This window comes from Apis laboriosa, unplaced genomic scaffold (genome assembly GCF_014066325.1).
Source record: "Apis laboriosa isolate Shangri-la unplaced genomic scaffold, ASM1406632v1 scaffold14_cov150, whole genome shotgun sequence".
NCBI lineage: Eukaryota > Metazoa > Arthropoda > Insecta > Hymenoptera > Apidae > Apis > Apis laboriosa.
The window spans coordinates 116,433-133,499 of NW_025221798.1; positions in this window are offsets into that span (position 1 = coordinate 116,433).

A 17,067-nucleotide genomic window follows, 5' to 3' on the forward strand; every position below is an offset into this window, starting at 1 on the left:
TTTATATTAATACTAATTTGAATAATAATTCCTATTAAATGTTTCAACAACAAAAAAAAAAGGTTCTAATTGATTGCTTGATGATTTTTTTTACAGAATAGTATTATAAAGTAAATAAAAATTTTTATCTTAATAATTCGATGACGTGAACTAGTTTTCAAATTTTCATCACTAATTCAAAAAAATTGAGAAACACTTGTGTAGCCTATAACATTTATAACTTTCTTAATGATGTAATATTTAAAAGTTTTTATGACAGTTTTTATTGCTTTAAAGGCGTAATATTCGGACCAAGTGAGAAGCGCGACCTCGTAAAATCCGCCATTTTGTAGTGATGAAGAGAGAATATAATATCCCGCTATGAAGATAATAGTGATATGATATCTTGACGAACAAAAGAATTATTCCCTTGAAAATATGTATACATTATATATATATTATGTATACTAAATATGTATTTATATATAAAAATAGTCCAAAGTCTCGTTCAGATTAATTAAGTTTGAATTCGAATCGTGTGGATTCAATTTAATTTGATTTAAAACAATAGATACCTAAAAATTGTTGAAAATTATTTTCTTAAATCATCTCTCACATCATAATATGCATTTTTTTGCATATTCTATGAAATTTGTTCATATTTCTTATAAATTTTTAAAAATTAAAAATTTTTTTCAATATTCAATAACATTTAACAACTTATCAAATTCATTGTTTAAGATCTATCATTTCAAGTCAAAAAAATATGAAAGAATCTCAATTTCAACTAAAATTTGAAAGGATATTTAAATTATTTTACAAAGTATTTTTTTCAAATCAAATAATAAATTTTCATCAGTAAAATAATTTCAGATTAAATGCCTGCAATTTAAAGTTAATTCATAAAAAAAGAAAGATATTTCAAGTTTAATAAATTGCAAATTAATATTAATAAAATAGCTTCAAATTATATATATATCTATTACTAGAATTTCAAGTTATTTGACATGAATAATTCAAAAACTAAGATGATTGATGATTTCATTTGAAACTTGAAACGATTTAAAGTCGAATAAATAGTAGATTCATATCGGTAAAGTAGTTTCAAATTATCAAGTTACAAATTGGATCAAATAGTATGAGAATGTTATGTAATTTGAAACCAAAATGTTTGAAGAATGAAACTTGATATTTCAAGTAAAGCAAATTCTATCTCTAATTCTAATAAAGTAATTTTTATATTTCAAGTCCAATAAATAGTAGATTCATATCGGTAAAGTAGATTCAAATTACTTAAGTACAAGTACAAATTTGTAGCTAAGATGAATATATATAAAAATTAAACGATTGACGATCATTTAAATGATCATAATTCGAAATTTGAAACTTAAAATTTTAAATAATAGTTAAATTAAATTAGATTAGAAATAATAGATTCATTCTATGTCGTTCACAACATTGAATTTGATGAACTAAAACAATTCGAGCATTCTTATCAAATTACAGCATAAAATATAATAACAAAACATATATTACTTTATTAACAAAAACTCATCTCGAGAAATATAATCTCGGAAATGTTTCGAAGTATTCGCAATCGAAAAAATTATTTCGATTTCGAATCCCTTCCGGGACGTTTTTGATTAATCGTTTCACTAGAATTTTGGCCAATACCAGAACTCCGTGAAGGATAGTCGCGATTTTTCATTATACCATCGTAAAATTGGTTGAACGAGAGGTGGAAGGGGCGTGGAAGTGGCGCGATATATCGCCACTGATTATCGTGGAACGTGCAAACAGAGGCTACGTGCATATCCGAGTTTTCACTGCGTATCCACGCGTATTCTGGCTTTCGATACCGAAACCCACCGATTCGATGTAGCCGTGATCGATCAACGACTTCCGATACGCTTTACTGTTTGTTACATTTTACGATCGCGTTTATTGCTGGCCCGTTGAGACGATAAACTTCTCGCACGGATCTTTAAAGGAAGAGTGAGAAAAGAGAGAAAGAATTGAAATTCGATGAAGATCAACCGATCGAAATAACGTCTTTGACATTCCAATCCATTTCAACAAGATTTCTATCTCGCTTCAGGAATCTCGTAAATGTTTGTCCATAGGATTTCCATAGGAAGGACGAGCGATTTGATTGCATAAGAGATTAAAAATTATTTCATTTTTTTTTTGTTTTTATATTGAACTTTTTTTTTCATTTTTTTACGATAATTTAGTTTTGTAATTTTTATGCATCATGATCCAATTTAGTATTTCTTTTAATTTACTGATTTCTCTCGTCGATAAAATGAGATTTCAATCAAAGGATTTGAAAAAATATATTTTTATATTGTTTTAAAAGTTATTTCAGTAAAGTTATTTCAGTATTTCTGTAATAAAATATAATATACTTTGTATCTAAAATATGAGCGTACAAAATTATACGATATAAGAAAATAATAAAAAATATAATTTTTTCTTAATAAAAAATGATTATCAAAAGCCGATAAAATGATTAGAAAAAGCCGTTAAGTTAAACATTTATCATTGTTCTTAAATAGAAATTAATAATTTTCTACAAATATTAATAATAATTTCACTTCGATAAATTTTTAATGAAAGAATTTTAGTAATATTGAACTTTAATTATATTTTTTTTTGCGTTCTTTTTTGCGATTTTTTTTAGCAAAAAATATCTTTCGTATACCATTTTATTCTATTTTTTTATTACTATTATTGTACAATATATAATTATTCCAATATATATAATATATTCTTTTTCATTTTCACATTCTTATACGAATATTTTTATCCGTCTTTCCATTGTAATATTTATTTGATTAAAATATTCCACAAAAAACATTCAATCTAAGTATTAATCAAAAGTTTTCTATAGAAAATATTAGATATATAGTTTACAGTTTCATCGATTTAGTTTCGAATTGTTATTTCAAGCTCTTTTATGGTGTTTTATTTATCGTTCACGATAAAATAAAATTGAGTATTGTCTCGAAAATCGCGATAAAAATGTTTCATTAATGGCGAAAAATTATCGTCTCCCATGATACTTTTTCATTCTTTACGTTTTACGAGAAAATTTCGATTTTTCACAAGGAGATACCAATTCAGAATTTTATTGGTGAATTTATTTATAAAATATTTTAAGAAATAAAACTGCTTATAAAATTATTATTTTGACTAAACTAAATAAAAAAAAAGACTTAGTAACTCGGTTAATTGTCGCACTTTGTTAAACTATTAGCAAAATTAATGTTATCTAATTCTTGAAATTAAAACATTACTGTTTGAGGAATGCCGATATGCCTTAAGAAGTTTGATTTTAAAACAATATGCGAACAATTTTTTTTATCTTACTTTTTTTCTTAGAGCACTTAATTTTATTTAATTTTTTTTTTTTTTATGAACATAAATTATACTCAAAAATTGTAACGAAATTTAAAAATCAAGCTACATTTCACTATTTAATTTTCTAAATTTATTTTTCAGATGCGTAACAATTGATACCAAAATATTTGGACATAATTATATCGTAATTTAAAAATCACTTGATTTTTAAGCTCTATTCAATATTTACCTTTTCGAGAAACTTCTAAATTCATCCTCTCAGTTATTAGAAATTGTATAATCGAACAAATTTCGTTGAAAATTTTACAAAGTAGTATCCTATGAACATAAACAGCGCCATTTTCTGATAATATGCAATAAACGTAATGGTTATAGTACACATTCAAAGTTACTCAATTTAAGCATTCAAAGTTAATTAATCTGCATTCAAAATTATCTAATCTAACCGTTTAAAGTTATTTAAACTAAACTAGTCATTCAACGTTAATTAACTTAACCGTGTGAAAATTATCTAACCTAACTTGTATTTCATTTCTATTCATCAAATATTATTTCAATGCTATTTGGACACTACAAATATTCACATAATTGACATCCAACCTCATCATCATGAAAACGATTCTGGACGTCATACAATGTCAACAATCTGATTTAATCTAACCTAAATCACATAATACATTAAAAATATCAAACTTTATATAAACACAATTTTTAAATCAATAATTTCCTGGATTCAAAACCAATATATTTTATATATTAAAATCCTATTATCAGAAAAAAGATGTGTAGGAGATGTTTGTTCAAAACATCTATTACACTCAGCTAAAGTTTTTTCATCAAAAGTAAATAAATGAAATACGAATCCTTGTATAGTAAAGAAGCTAAATCTTCAATTAAAGGAAATATTTTTTCCTCGATATGTTTTTCACTGACATATTTTTGTCTTTTTCACAAACATACTGCCTTGTGTCTCTTCTCTGCTTAATCTCTTTTTCACAACTCTTTCAGCCAGCTCGGTGAGATTATTAATGTCTGCAAGATCTGCCCAGTAGATTCGAAGATAGCTTGACTACAGCTTAAGATACTCGCGATATAATAATAATAAAAAGGATAACAGACAAGATGGATGAGATATGGCCAACCAAGTTCGAAACTTTCGTTTGCAATTAAACAGAACGAACGAAGACAAAAAGGAAAAGCATTGAATCATCTGCAGAAAGAATGATCCCTTTTTCCAAGCGGAAATGTTCACGCTTCCAATGGAACCCGAGACTTATATGAAGGGATAATGATTTAATTAAAAATGAGACAACATGTTAAATCAACATCTGACTTATTTATTTTGCTGTTTCTTTTGTTTCTTCTGGGCACACTATATTGTGTGTTACGTATCTGTGTGGACATATCATGCTCCTATAACTCTTAGATTTATTTTTCTAGTTTATATTTGCTTGCTGCGATAAAAATTTTATTACATTCCAAACGCAGTTTCGAAAAATTTCAAAACTTAATTCTTTTCTTGATTGATAAGATTTTCTGAAATCATGAGTGCAATTATTATTATATTTCATTTACCACATTATATTAATTCATATTTCAAAATTTATTGTTTTTTTGGCAGTTGCTTGATAAGAATTTTATCAAGGAAGAAAGGCATCATGTATCAATCATTAATCATTTCTTTCAAACAATTTAATATAATTCAAAATATATGCATAGTTTTGCATAGTTTTAGTTTTTAATACAAAGATGGCGAATCACTTTTAAAAAATCAAAAAATTACTGATATAATGAAAAATGTCGTATTTTATTTGAAAATTTATGTCTCAAGAATAACAATGATTGTAAGATTGGATCTCTCCATCTAACCTAACCTATATCTAATCCAAACTTAATCCGAACCTAATTTAACTTAATCTGAGTCAATAATTTAATCTATTATAGAAAATTCGATCGTTGATAAAAAATAAAAATGATTTTCAACGAGAACATTTTATTTTCCATTATCCATGAATTATCTATAAACAATGTTCACGGACAAGATAATCACAGACAATCTTTTATCAATATAAATTGATTTTAATAGATACTAGAAATCATGAATATTTAGAGGTTAAGTTTCTTTGATTAAAATATCAGAGCGAAATGCACATAATATTTTCATGAAGTATGAAATTCTTTATTGATTCAAAAGAATTTATTTTCTATATAAAACAATTATAAAGGTTCAAATAATCAAAAATATCCTTATTTTATTATTTATTATTTTTATTATTTGGATTAAAAATCCAAATGTACGAATTTGTAAAACTGTATTATCCAAAGAGAAAAATTTCGCAGAACTAGTTCGTAATTGAATTTGAAAGAAGTACAATGGTAATATATCACTATTTTATCATAATTGTCTCGTGTCACAAGAAGTTAACGAAGATAATTAAGAGAAACATCATTTCTATTAAGTTATAGCTAGAATGCTTATCATTTACAACAATCAATTTATCGAGGATTGAAATAAAGTTTTTAATACTTATTTCTTATAAGAAAAAAAAATTTCATCTTTTTTATCGATTTTTTCTTCTTTCATTTTCTTCTTCTGATGGTCTACTTCATCGAGAGCATCTAGGTTTCGTTTTGTCCTTTCATCTCTTTTCCATCGTTTTTCAATATGCGTTCACTCAGTATCATTCATATGGATAAGAAGCTTACAGGACAAGAATAATCGGGCGATTTTCTATTCAATTTTCTATTATATTTATTTTTTTCTATTATATTTTAGATCCTGCCTCGATCATCACCAGATTAAAATCAAAAACCACATTCGGATTCTCTTTTAACAAAATCATTGTAACATGAGCTTACTGGTTAGTTATCTTTTTGTTCTATTTTCAAATCTATAGAATTGGATTTCAGAAGAAGTGAATCTTTAACACTATGTGTTTCTAAATACAATTTAATAAATGATGTTTAACTTTAAGGCAAAAATTTCGAATAATTTTATATTTTTTCTTTTTTTTTTTAATTAAGTCAATTTTAAGGTAAAAATTCATTAATAAAACATGTTAAAATAGATCTTCGTTCGTTGATTTTGCTTTTTGTTTTCATTTCAATTTTTCATCATTTTATTGAAAAAAAAAGAGAATCTTTCTTTTATTGATTTCTTTCGAATCAACAATTTGCTTATATCCAAATTATATACTAATTATATCCAAATTATATACTAAAAATTGAAAGATTAAAAGATTAAAGTTTTGTAGTTATCTAACAGAGGTATTGATTCTCCTTCTGATATTTAACTGAAAATTGAAATTTGATTATATTTTTTACAAAACATAAACAGGTTAGCCAATAACATTGCCAGAAAAAGCAATAAAAAACAATATGGTGTATTAATGTATACTAAAAAATGGAAACAAAAGAACAAATTATGACTTAGTAGGTAATAGTAGAGGGAGAATAGATTAGTTCTTACTAAAAACGATTGATGGCGTTGGTGTTAATGCCGGTATATTGCATTCTGTGTAAAATATTAAAATCACATGATTCATTAATTCATGATATCATGTTGAGAAGTATAATACCATTAATCCTTATATAATATGTTTATAGTTTTATATATACATATATATTATAACAGAGACAAAAAAGAAATTTCTTCGATTCATTGAAACGAATGATAACACACTGAAGCAATACATTCTAAATTTCTTTCAATATTTGGGTTCTCAATCTTTCTTCATCTTTTATTATAGTCATCATTTTTTGACGGTAAAAATAAAATGCATTTTGTCTTCTTTAACATTTTCAAGATATTCCAAAGTAATTTTTATACTTTATGATTTTAAATTTGTTACAATTTTTTGATATTATTGATAATAGATTTAAAATATAGTATTCCATTAATAAAATAATAAAATAATAAAATTATTACTTACATTTTAAAAATTAATAAATTAACAAACTTTTATTTAATTAACTGATTATATTTCATGCTATTATAATGTTATTAATTATTGAAAGAAAAATTCATCTCGAAAGTCTACTAAAATTCATAACCTTATAATAATTAAATACTTAAATGGCAAAGACTTTAATTATAAATACAAAAAAATAATAGCTAAAGAAAGATTGAACTTGTTTGATCATTTGAAGAGATTCAAAAGACAATTTTTGGATATCAATTTTTTCTTTTCGAGGGATTTAACTATGATCCCCTCAATGATGGGCATTCCTCGAATATACAGCGAATAAATACCGCATAAATCTGCCTCTATTAGACGCAAATACATCGATGAAGCCATTGTAATCAGTGGTAATACGATACCGAAGGCACCCGATCAAATTAACATTTGCCATCAGAGCGTATGGCCAGTGCCGAGTTGATTTTCCCTAATCCAATGCGCCACGTTTGGGTTTTGGATGTACAACCGTCATAACGCGCAAACTCAATTTTCGGAAGGTCGGAATCTGGCACGAGCACGCGTAACCCCGTGCCACACGGAGGATCAATCGTGAAATTTGCAAGTGAAATGAACGTAAGAGCGCATGCATGAAAAACGTATTTTAAAGGCGCGCAAGCGAATTTCATTTTTTAACACTTTCTCCCTCTCGTACTTACTCATTGACATGCACCATTTCCGATACACATTTTTATATTCATTATACAACTTCCGTTTAATCTTCAAAAGGCTGATTTCATTTTTGTATTAAGTTATTTATTAAACATCTTCAATATGCTTTAATTATAAAAATGATGTCTACGTATATATTGACTTGATTTTTAGACATCAAAGTGATGAAAGGTTAATTGAGATAGTTGAGGTTATCTTAGATTTATTAAACACATTTCATAAGATACAGGCCATATTTGTAGAGATGACTTTAGACTCAATAGATCAAAAGATTTATAAGCAAAATTGCTATTTGAAGTTTATTTTTTAAGATAAAAGCAATTCAATGTTATTGAATTAGGAAAGTATATAATAGTCGGATATCCTTGACCTAAGGAAAGTCAATAATGTAAGTGATCCATTATTCTTCCAATTATGAATAAAAGTTTAATGTAAGTTTATGCATATAAACTTCATTTTGATTATCTTTACTCGTGATTTAGTCAAAATTCGTGACATTATTGTCCAATCAAGAAAAATATTTCCCATCGAGAAATAATATTATACGATTTAACTTGTAGATGAGATGTTTTTGGTCAGTATACTACTTCTATTTCTATGTATTTGATTTATTGGAATCAACCAAGTAAACACCAGCAGCCAATAAGTCATCTTTCAGCATAGTACTTATATTTAAAATTATAACCTTAATATCTTGAGGTATAAATAACAAACGACAAATTAAGAAAATATTATGCATAAAATTTTGACTGGAATGTCATAAGTTCAAGTATTGATATTTTCTCATTTTTTTATTATATTGATAATTATTCTTTTTATTCAGTCTTAATTTTAAAGATATACGTAGAATTGCTGCACAAAGATAGCACTTTATGCTATTTACTAGTAAAAGTGGCTCCATCAGGCTTCTATCAAAGTTAAGCATCGCGTTATGTTACATGATGTGCTTTTGCCTAATTTAGTAGTGAGGATAATATGACATCATGTATTCTTCTCGTGCGAACATTAACTAGAGGAGAATTGAATTCCTTTTAATGATAGACGCAATCGTCCAACAAGTCTGGATATATGTAAAATATTTCTAATACTATTGTATATTTAATACTATATTTTATATTTTAAGAATTCGATTTAAGTTAGATTTATTATAAGATTTATTAGATTAGTATAAAAAATTAACTATTATATAATACAATACAATAATTACAATTTTGTTAAATGCTATAGTTTTAATCTTTTTAACATTTTGCATTACTGTGCAAAAACTTATTAAAACTTAAATTCCTAAACTTAGATATATTTTCAAATATTCATCTTTTCAATCTAAAGTTACAATAAAACTAATAATGCTAATTCGCCATTTCTTAATTCAGATGATTAATGGAAACATAACTTTCTTAGAAGTGATTTCCTATATACGAAAGAGAAATTGACTAATTAAACTGATCTAATTAACCGACTAATTAAACTCGAAGATTCTTCCATTGAAATGTTAACACGTTCTTCAAAGACTAGTTAAAATCTTATATTTTGTAACTTTGTATTAACAGTATAGCTCATATAGTACAATTTGCAGACGAAAGAACAACATCTCGACACGCAATTTGATATCAAAGTTTCATCTCGTCGTAGTTCGTTCTTCCTTCAAACTCAGTGAAAACTTTTCATATATCTAGTTTCACTCGAGCTCGAAACTCTATATCAACCTGGTCTCTTCAAGCTTTCCAATTGTTAATTCGAAACAAAATTAAAGACTTTATATGATTTTCTTATGAAGAAAATTTCAAATCATATATCCAAGAATAAAAATTAAACTTGACACAAATATTATGGTAAAATCTAACCTTGAAAATTTTTAAAGGGTCGATAAATAGCATATCTATAAATTAATAGATTGTAAAAATTTAAATGAAACTTACACAACATAAAATTTTTTCAAAGACACATTACATGAGATCAAAATATTTGATCCTCCTTATTGAATAATAAGGAAAGAAATTTATAATAATAAATAAAAATTATTAATAGAGAACAAATAATAATTTGAGAAAAAAGTAAAAGAAAATCAAAGAAAATAAAAGTAAATAAAATAAAATGTTCGAAAATAAGGATTTAAATTAAATATAACAGTGTCTGCACTTTTTGTCATGGAACCGAAATTGGAATATAAATTTTTACTTATTGTTAAAAAATTTCCATCAATTCTTTAATATCTATCTTCCTGAATAATAATGCATCTATGATAAGTATCCAAGCTGTACTATACTATACTAGAGTAATAAAATTAGAATTTAATTTTGATATGATTCAATCAAGAATTAGAATTCTTTTTGTAGTTTATTTAAAAGAACAGTGAGTGAAAGAAGTATTGATAGAGCACACTTAACAATCACGACATCTATAAGTAAATAATTAGCATAGGTACTAGAATGTGCTGCCATCTTATGTAATAGTGTTATAATTTATTTTGTTCTTTCTATTAGTTATAATGTATAAAGATGTGCGATCGATGATTATATACATCATATAATAATTCATTATTATATCACATACGAACATTTCTTGTTCCATATGAACGAGTTTTATGATATATCAAAAGAAATACATATTAAAGTTAATTATAAAAAACTATTCAATGTTTACTATACTTTCGATTTAAAAATCAAAATTTTTTACAATTTTACTATTGAATAATCCTTTCAGTTCTTAAACAGATCAAAATATTAACATATCCAGTTTGATATATGTTATAAGCACTTCATACACCATCAGTAATATCACGTAAATATCATGGAACATTACGGCAAAGACGAAGAAGGACGACGTGTGGGCTAGAGGGCAGCACAATCCTGATTTTGCAAGTAATATACTATACTAAACAGGAAATACAATGTACCAATTTCATTTGGAGAGGAATAAGATGAAAATAGCGTGGCTGAAGGATGGTTAGATAATAGAGGACACACCGTTAGAGGATGCCGTTAATATTATACTCGTGTCGTGCGTGTCACGTTATCGGGTAACATATATGTTATCGTAATAATGTCGGCCAGGTTAGAATGCTTTGTCGAGTGTTATATATGGGTAACTGCACACTGCAATATTGATATCGCATCATTTCGTGGCATGGAGACACACGGTTCAAAGGCCAGCAGGGATTTGTAATGCATGGAATGGGTCGGCAGCCATAGTACGGATCTCCTCCGTTGAAATTCAATTCTCGTTAACTTACTGTGCCGTGATTGAAACGCAATACAACCGCCAAACTGATAAATGCTGGTTTCTCTCTCTCGTCCCAATCTCAGTTACAAGTCATTAGATTTTGTAGAGAGATTCCTTCATTTTGTAATACATATCCAACAAGATTGGTTTCATCGAGAGATTTTATATTATTTTTCGTTTACTTTTTAAATCCAATTACGGTCCTTTAACATCTATAGAGTGGTTTAATATATTTCTGGGATACTTTTAAAGCGTTGATTCTAATGATAAAACAAACGTAAACATAAATTAATACAAATGGTCGATGAAAACATATTTATTATTAAGTTATAAGCAATGTAAATTTAGATTAGAAACGAGTTGGCTCAATCTTTATCACATTGCCGTTACCCAGTCATAGAGAAGGATAGTAACAATTATAAAGAAACGACAGATTTATGCGACGCATACAAATTGCTAAAAGATTAAGTAATTTTGTGTTATAAATTATTATAGTGATGAAACTTTACTCGTAATCGTGGAAAATCATGAATATAAAAATCTCTTTATCGATTCTTTTTATTCAATACATATAGCTTTTCCTTCTTATTTTCTTTCTTCTATCTTCTTCCTTCTCTTCGCTAACATCTATCGCTCGATAGATATTTCAATTTAAATTCAAAAGAAATTTCTTCGTATGAATTTTAAAATACATCCAAATCCATAATGATTTCGCGTCAGATCAGTTTTTTCTTCATTGGCGTGGACGTGTGTTGGCTTTGTGTTATCGAATAAAAAAACTAGGTTGTTGTTTCGGTGCAATAACCACTGATTAATGATCTTAGTTGGATAGAAAAACATAATCCAACAAATATGTCATTATTCTCTGGTTGACGATTAAACAGAAGAACGTAGCTTCAATCTTCTAATTAGCGTCGCTTATAAAACAAAACGTAACGAATCAAAGCACTTTATACGATAGCAAGGATACAGCCTATTTCGAGTCCCGTGTATACAGAGACATAATTTTAACGTTGTGTCACATCTTTTAATTAACGCGAGTTATACACAACGTTTCAAACACGAGACTGAGAGCGAAGCTAATAAAAGAATATTATTTAAAATGTAAAAAATGTGTCCACATTGTTTCTTTTTTTCTTTAGGAAAATATAATTTATTAAAGAATGTATCTTTTTTTTTTTTTTTTTAGAAACATTACATTTCATTTTAATACATGAAATCTAAAAATATGGAATAATTCATTAAATTTACCTAGCTAGTTTCATTTTGACAGAAACAAGATTGACAATTTTTATACATTATATTCCATTTTAAGAAAAAATGAAAATAATTAATTTTTTCATGTAGAAAAATTTAAACGTTTTTAATTATATTTTATTAGCTTCACATTGATAACGATATGTGCATAAAAATACATTTTCAATTGTGATTATTAAATATATTTGAGATTATTATACAGATTAATTGATAATAATAATTGATAATTTGTAAAAAACAAATTAATATATTCGCGAAATATTTTAAGAATCGAGATCAAAACGAATACAAAAATTGATATATAAAAATGTTGATTAAGGCTTATTTATTAAGGTATGAGCAATTGATGGTTAAATGAAGCGAGATATATATAAAGGGAGACGACGATGACAAAGATAGAATTGTCTTATTCTATCTTAATTGCTCATAATTCAACACATGTGGCTTAATCGATATTTTTGTGTATCAATTTTTTAATTGTTATTTTAATTTAAAAATGTCTAAAATCAATTCTTTAAAAATATTTTATGAATATATTAACATTGTATATCGATTAAAATATTATTTGAAATAATTATTTAATTTTGCGAATACGTAACAAGTATTTGAATTGTAAATTCTTTAACAATGAAAATAATAAATTTAAGTAAATATTTTTCTTATTATATGTATGAAGTTTCTCTAATCAAAAACTATCTAGGATCAAATAACAAGGAGGAACTAAAAAAAGTGGTGAAGAAGAGAATAGAATCCTCGTTTTTAATAGAATCTTAATCTTAAGACTCTTAAAATTATGTTCAAGTACATATAGTATATAGTACATATAGTTGTACTATTTATAAATATAAATATGTTAATATAAATTTTTTTAATAATCATTTTTCATTAATTGTAAAAGAATTTTTGTATATGCATTATTTTGTAAAATTTTATAATTTTCAAAAAAGGTAAATTATTCTACAAATTGAACAGATACACAATTGAACTACACATATATCTATGTGTAGCTTTAGATTATTATAATGAATTTGTAATATAAGATACTTGAAATTTATTAATAAATAATAAGTAAAATGCATTTTAAATGTTATAAAATGAATTTAAAGAAAGAAAAAAGAAAAATTCACAGCCATAGAAATTGTGGATTTAATACTTATCATTGCTTATCTTGAGTTCATTGTAATTATGCAGAAAATTTGTGTTATTAAAAGTTATCTTGTTATATTTTTATGTTCGACATTAAAATTTAATGAAAAATTTAATGTAGTTCATAACTTATCTTTTTATTTCTCTAATTTTATCTTAATTTAGAAAAAAATTTAAGAGTTTCTTAAAGTATGACATTTATCTATTTTTATGTGAAATTTTCATAGATTATTCATTTAATTTTTTTATTTAAAAGCTATTTTAAAAATTATTATAGCACATAAATATATGTATCTACGTATGTTCATATTGTGATAAAAATTGGAATAATAATTTATTTAATTGTATAAAATATTATCAATTCCATATAATTATCAATATTATTAATCAAAGGAATGAATAAATAAACCAATTTTTAATGAAAATTAAAATTTAAATCTAAAATCATTCACATTACATGAAATTTATCGAATAATCTTTATGTTCACTAATAATCGAAATTAATCTTTTTATGCAATATTTGCGAATATTTCACATTTTATATATTTTCAAAATTTTATATTTAATTAAATAATAAATTTATTCGCCATAATGTATAAATTTAATTATAATTTATAACATTTCAATTTAAATGAAGTAAAAATTATAGAAATATAATATTTAGATTACGATATCAATTAGACAAGAAAAATTTTCTGAACAATCATAAATGTATAATTTAATAACTTTTTTCAATTTTAATTATTTCACATTAATTCCTCTTCTTTTCCTTTTTAAAAAATTTATTTCATCACTAGGACAAAAATAAGAAATCGTAATTAGATAAATATTCAATGACTTTTGTTAATTTTAAAAATTACTATAGATGTTTCTTTATTTCATTACTATAAAAGAATATTTTAATCGGAAAAGCTCAAAAAACTAATATATTTTTTATTATTTTACTATGAAAGTGTAAATTTTCCTACTATTTCATAAAAATATTATATAAGAATATAATATTTTTTCTCTTCAATTCATTTAATCCACAAAATTAAAAAAAGGTTAAATTAAATTTAGGTTAGGTTTATATTAGTTTTCAATAACTTAGATTAGGTTTCAATAAATTACTATCATTTTGCAAAAGTCAATAAAAATATAATATTTTTTAAACTCGATTGATATTATTCTTTCAATGATAAATCCGAAAAAAAGTTCAAAAATATATATTTTGAAAAATGAAAAAAAGGTTTAAACTAAACAACTATGATCAATCAAAATATCAGTTTAAATAGCATTTAAATAACAAGAACAACCTCAAACAGGATCAATATTTGAGTATTACATAGAACAGAAGTGAAATGTATTCATATTGGAATTGGTTCGAACGTATAACCAGAATATTGGTATACTAGTATTCACAGAGTTCTTTAGATATTTTCAGTTTAATTGAAACTTATAGGTTACGACAGAATTTGGTGTGCAGCCAAAACTATTCACTAGAGATGGGTGTTCACTGAAATTTCTAACATCTAATTTCTCGTTACTGAGATGAAAGGACATATGGAAAACATATATCTATTTATTGAAACATATTTTTCAAATTAAACGCATCTAATTTAATACAAAATACCCTAGAATCAAACATTGAACCAACAGAACTTTGGATGTCAGCCTTAGGCGTTTTCTATATTTTTTTTTCTTTTGCGAAAATTTTTGTCTCGACTTGATTAATGAAAAGTACTGTAACGTGTCAAACTCAGTAACTCATTAACGACACATATCCAATATTATCATTGGAACGACAAGTGCGCGCTCTATGATTGACCAGTGTTTAATAATTCGTTAACAAAGAAAAAAGTAAAAATTGCTTTAAATCATCTCAGCAATCATTCAATCTTATCGATCGATTTTTAAGCATATATTTATGTAATATTTTTATGTGAAATATTTGTAAGGCGTTACTGAAAGGTCAATTTTAAAAATCAAAACAAATCCAAAAGTTGATATATAAAAATGTTATTTAAAACTTATTTATTATAAACAATTAAAATTTATTTTTTATTTTACATTAAATGAAACGAAATGAAGACAAAGCAAGATGGTAATATAGTTTTATTTTATTTTTCTTTTGTTCTTTCTTGTTGTGTGTTAATTAATGCAATTATATTTATAATATTCATCTATTTATTCAATAAAAGTTAATAATAAAGTCTTTTTTCAATTTTAATAAAAAATGAAATAATATATTTTTTAATATCTTCAAAGATATTTAAACATAACAGGTTTAAAAAAATTTTAAAAAAATCTAGTGATATTGCCAAAATTAAGAAAAATCACTAAACAAAATTATTAAATCAATTATAACTTATGTAAATTGTATAACAAGGTAAATTCGTAATATTGCACATTAAGAATTTCTTTTAAAAATTTATAACAAATAATACATTCTTAAATAATTATATATCTATGATTATATTAAATGATTATAATTATATAGTAATATTTGTTGCACTTAATAAAAATCCATAAATATTAACAGATGTATTATGCAAAATTTACTTTTTACTTCAGCTTATAAGTCTTTGAATGTGACTAATATATGTTAACAGAATATATTAGTTGATATTTTTCGTTTTTGAAATATTGATATGATGATGAAATATTAATCAACATCTTTAGTTTTGGAGCGTTTTATTATAAAATTTTACATTGATAAATTTTTCTGAAAATATTCATGCAATCGTTATTTTTTACAATAAACGGAAATTAAACATAAGATTAAATTAACAATATGCCAAGTTTTTAGATTCAACATTTTTAATAATATTTTATCTTATTAATTTCATTAATTAATAGTAAAAAGTATTTTAGCAAATATAAAATACTAAATATTTATTTAATATAAAATATAAAATATTTTATTTAATAGTAAATATATTTCATAATATTCTAAATATTTTTAGTAATAATAAATAACAAATATTATTATTAATTTAATAACAAAAATACTTGTACTAGTACTTACCTAGTTCTCTAGTAACATCGGCAATTACTTTTTATAGGAAGATCTATAATAGTGCTCCGCATCCTGATCGAAATTTGTCCTTATATAAATTGAGCATTATTTTATTTCTATTATTTTTTCGAATAACTTTCGCAAATTAAGTTATCAAACATAACCTATCTAATAAACAAAAAATGCGAATAATATAATTTTATTGGCAAAATTCTTAATATAGATCTTTCTTTGCAAGTTGGTCAGTTTTGATCAGGATATAAGTACTACTATGTTACACTTTTTACTTACAAAAAATTTTGTGCAGAGTTGGAAAGAAGAGTATCAGGATAGCAAAAGCATAAGGAGAGTATACTCTGACGTTATTTATAGACATGACATAAAATATATACGATATATATCTTACGATATATATATCTCTCGAATGTATCGAAATCAATTAATTAATCAATCATTAGCTTTCTTTGCAACTCT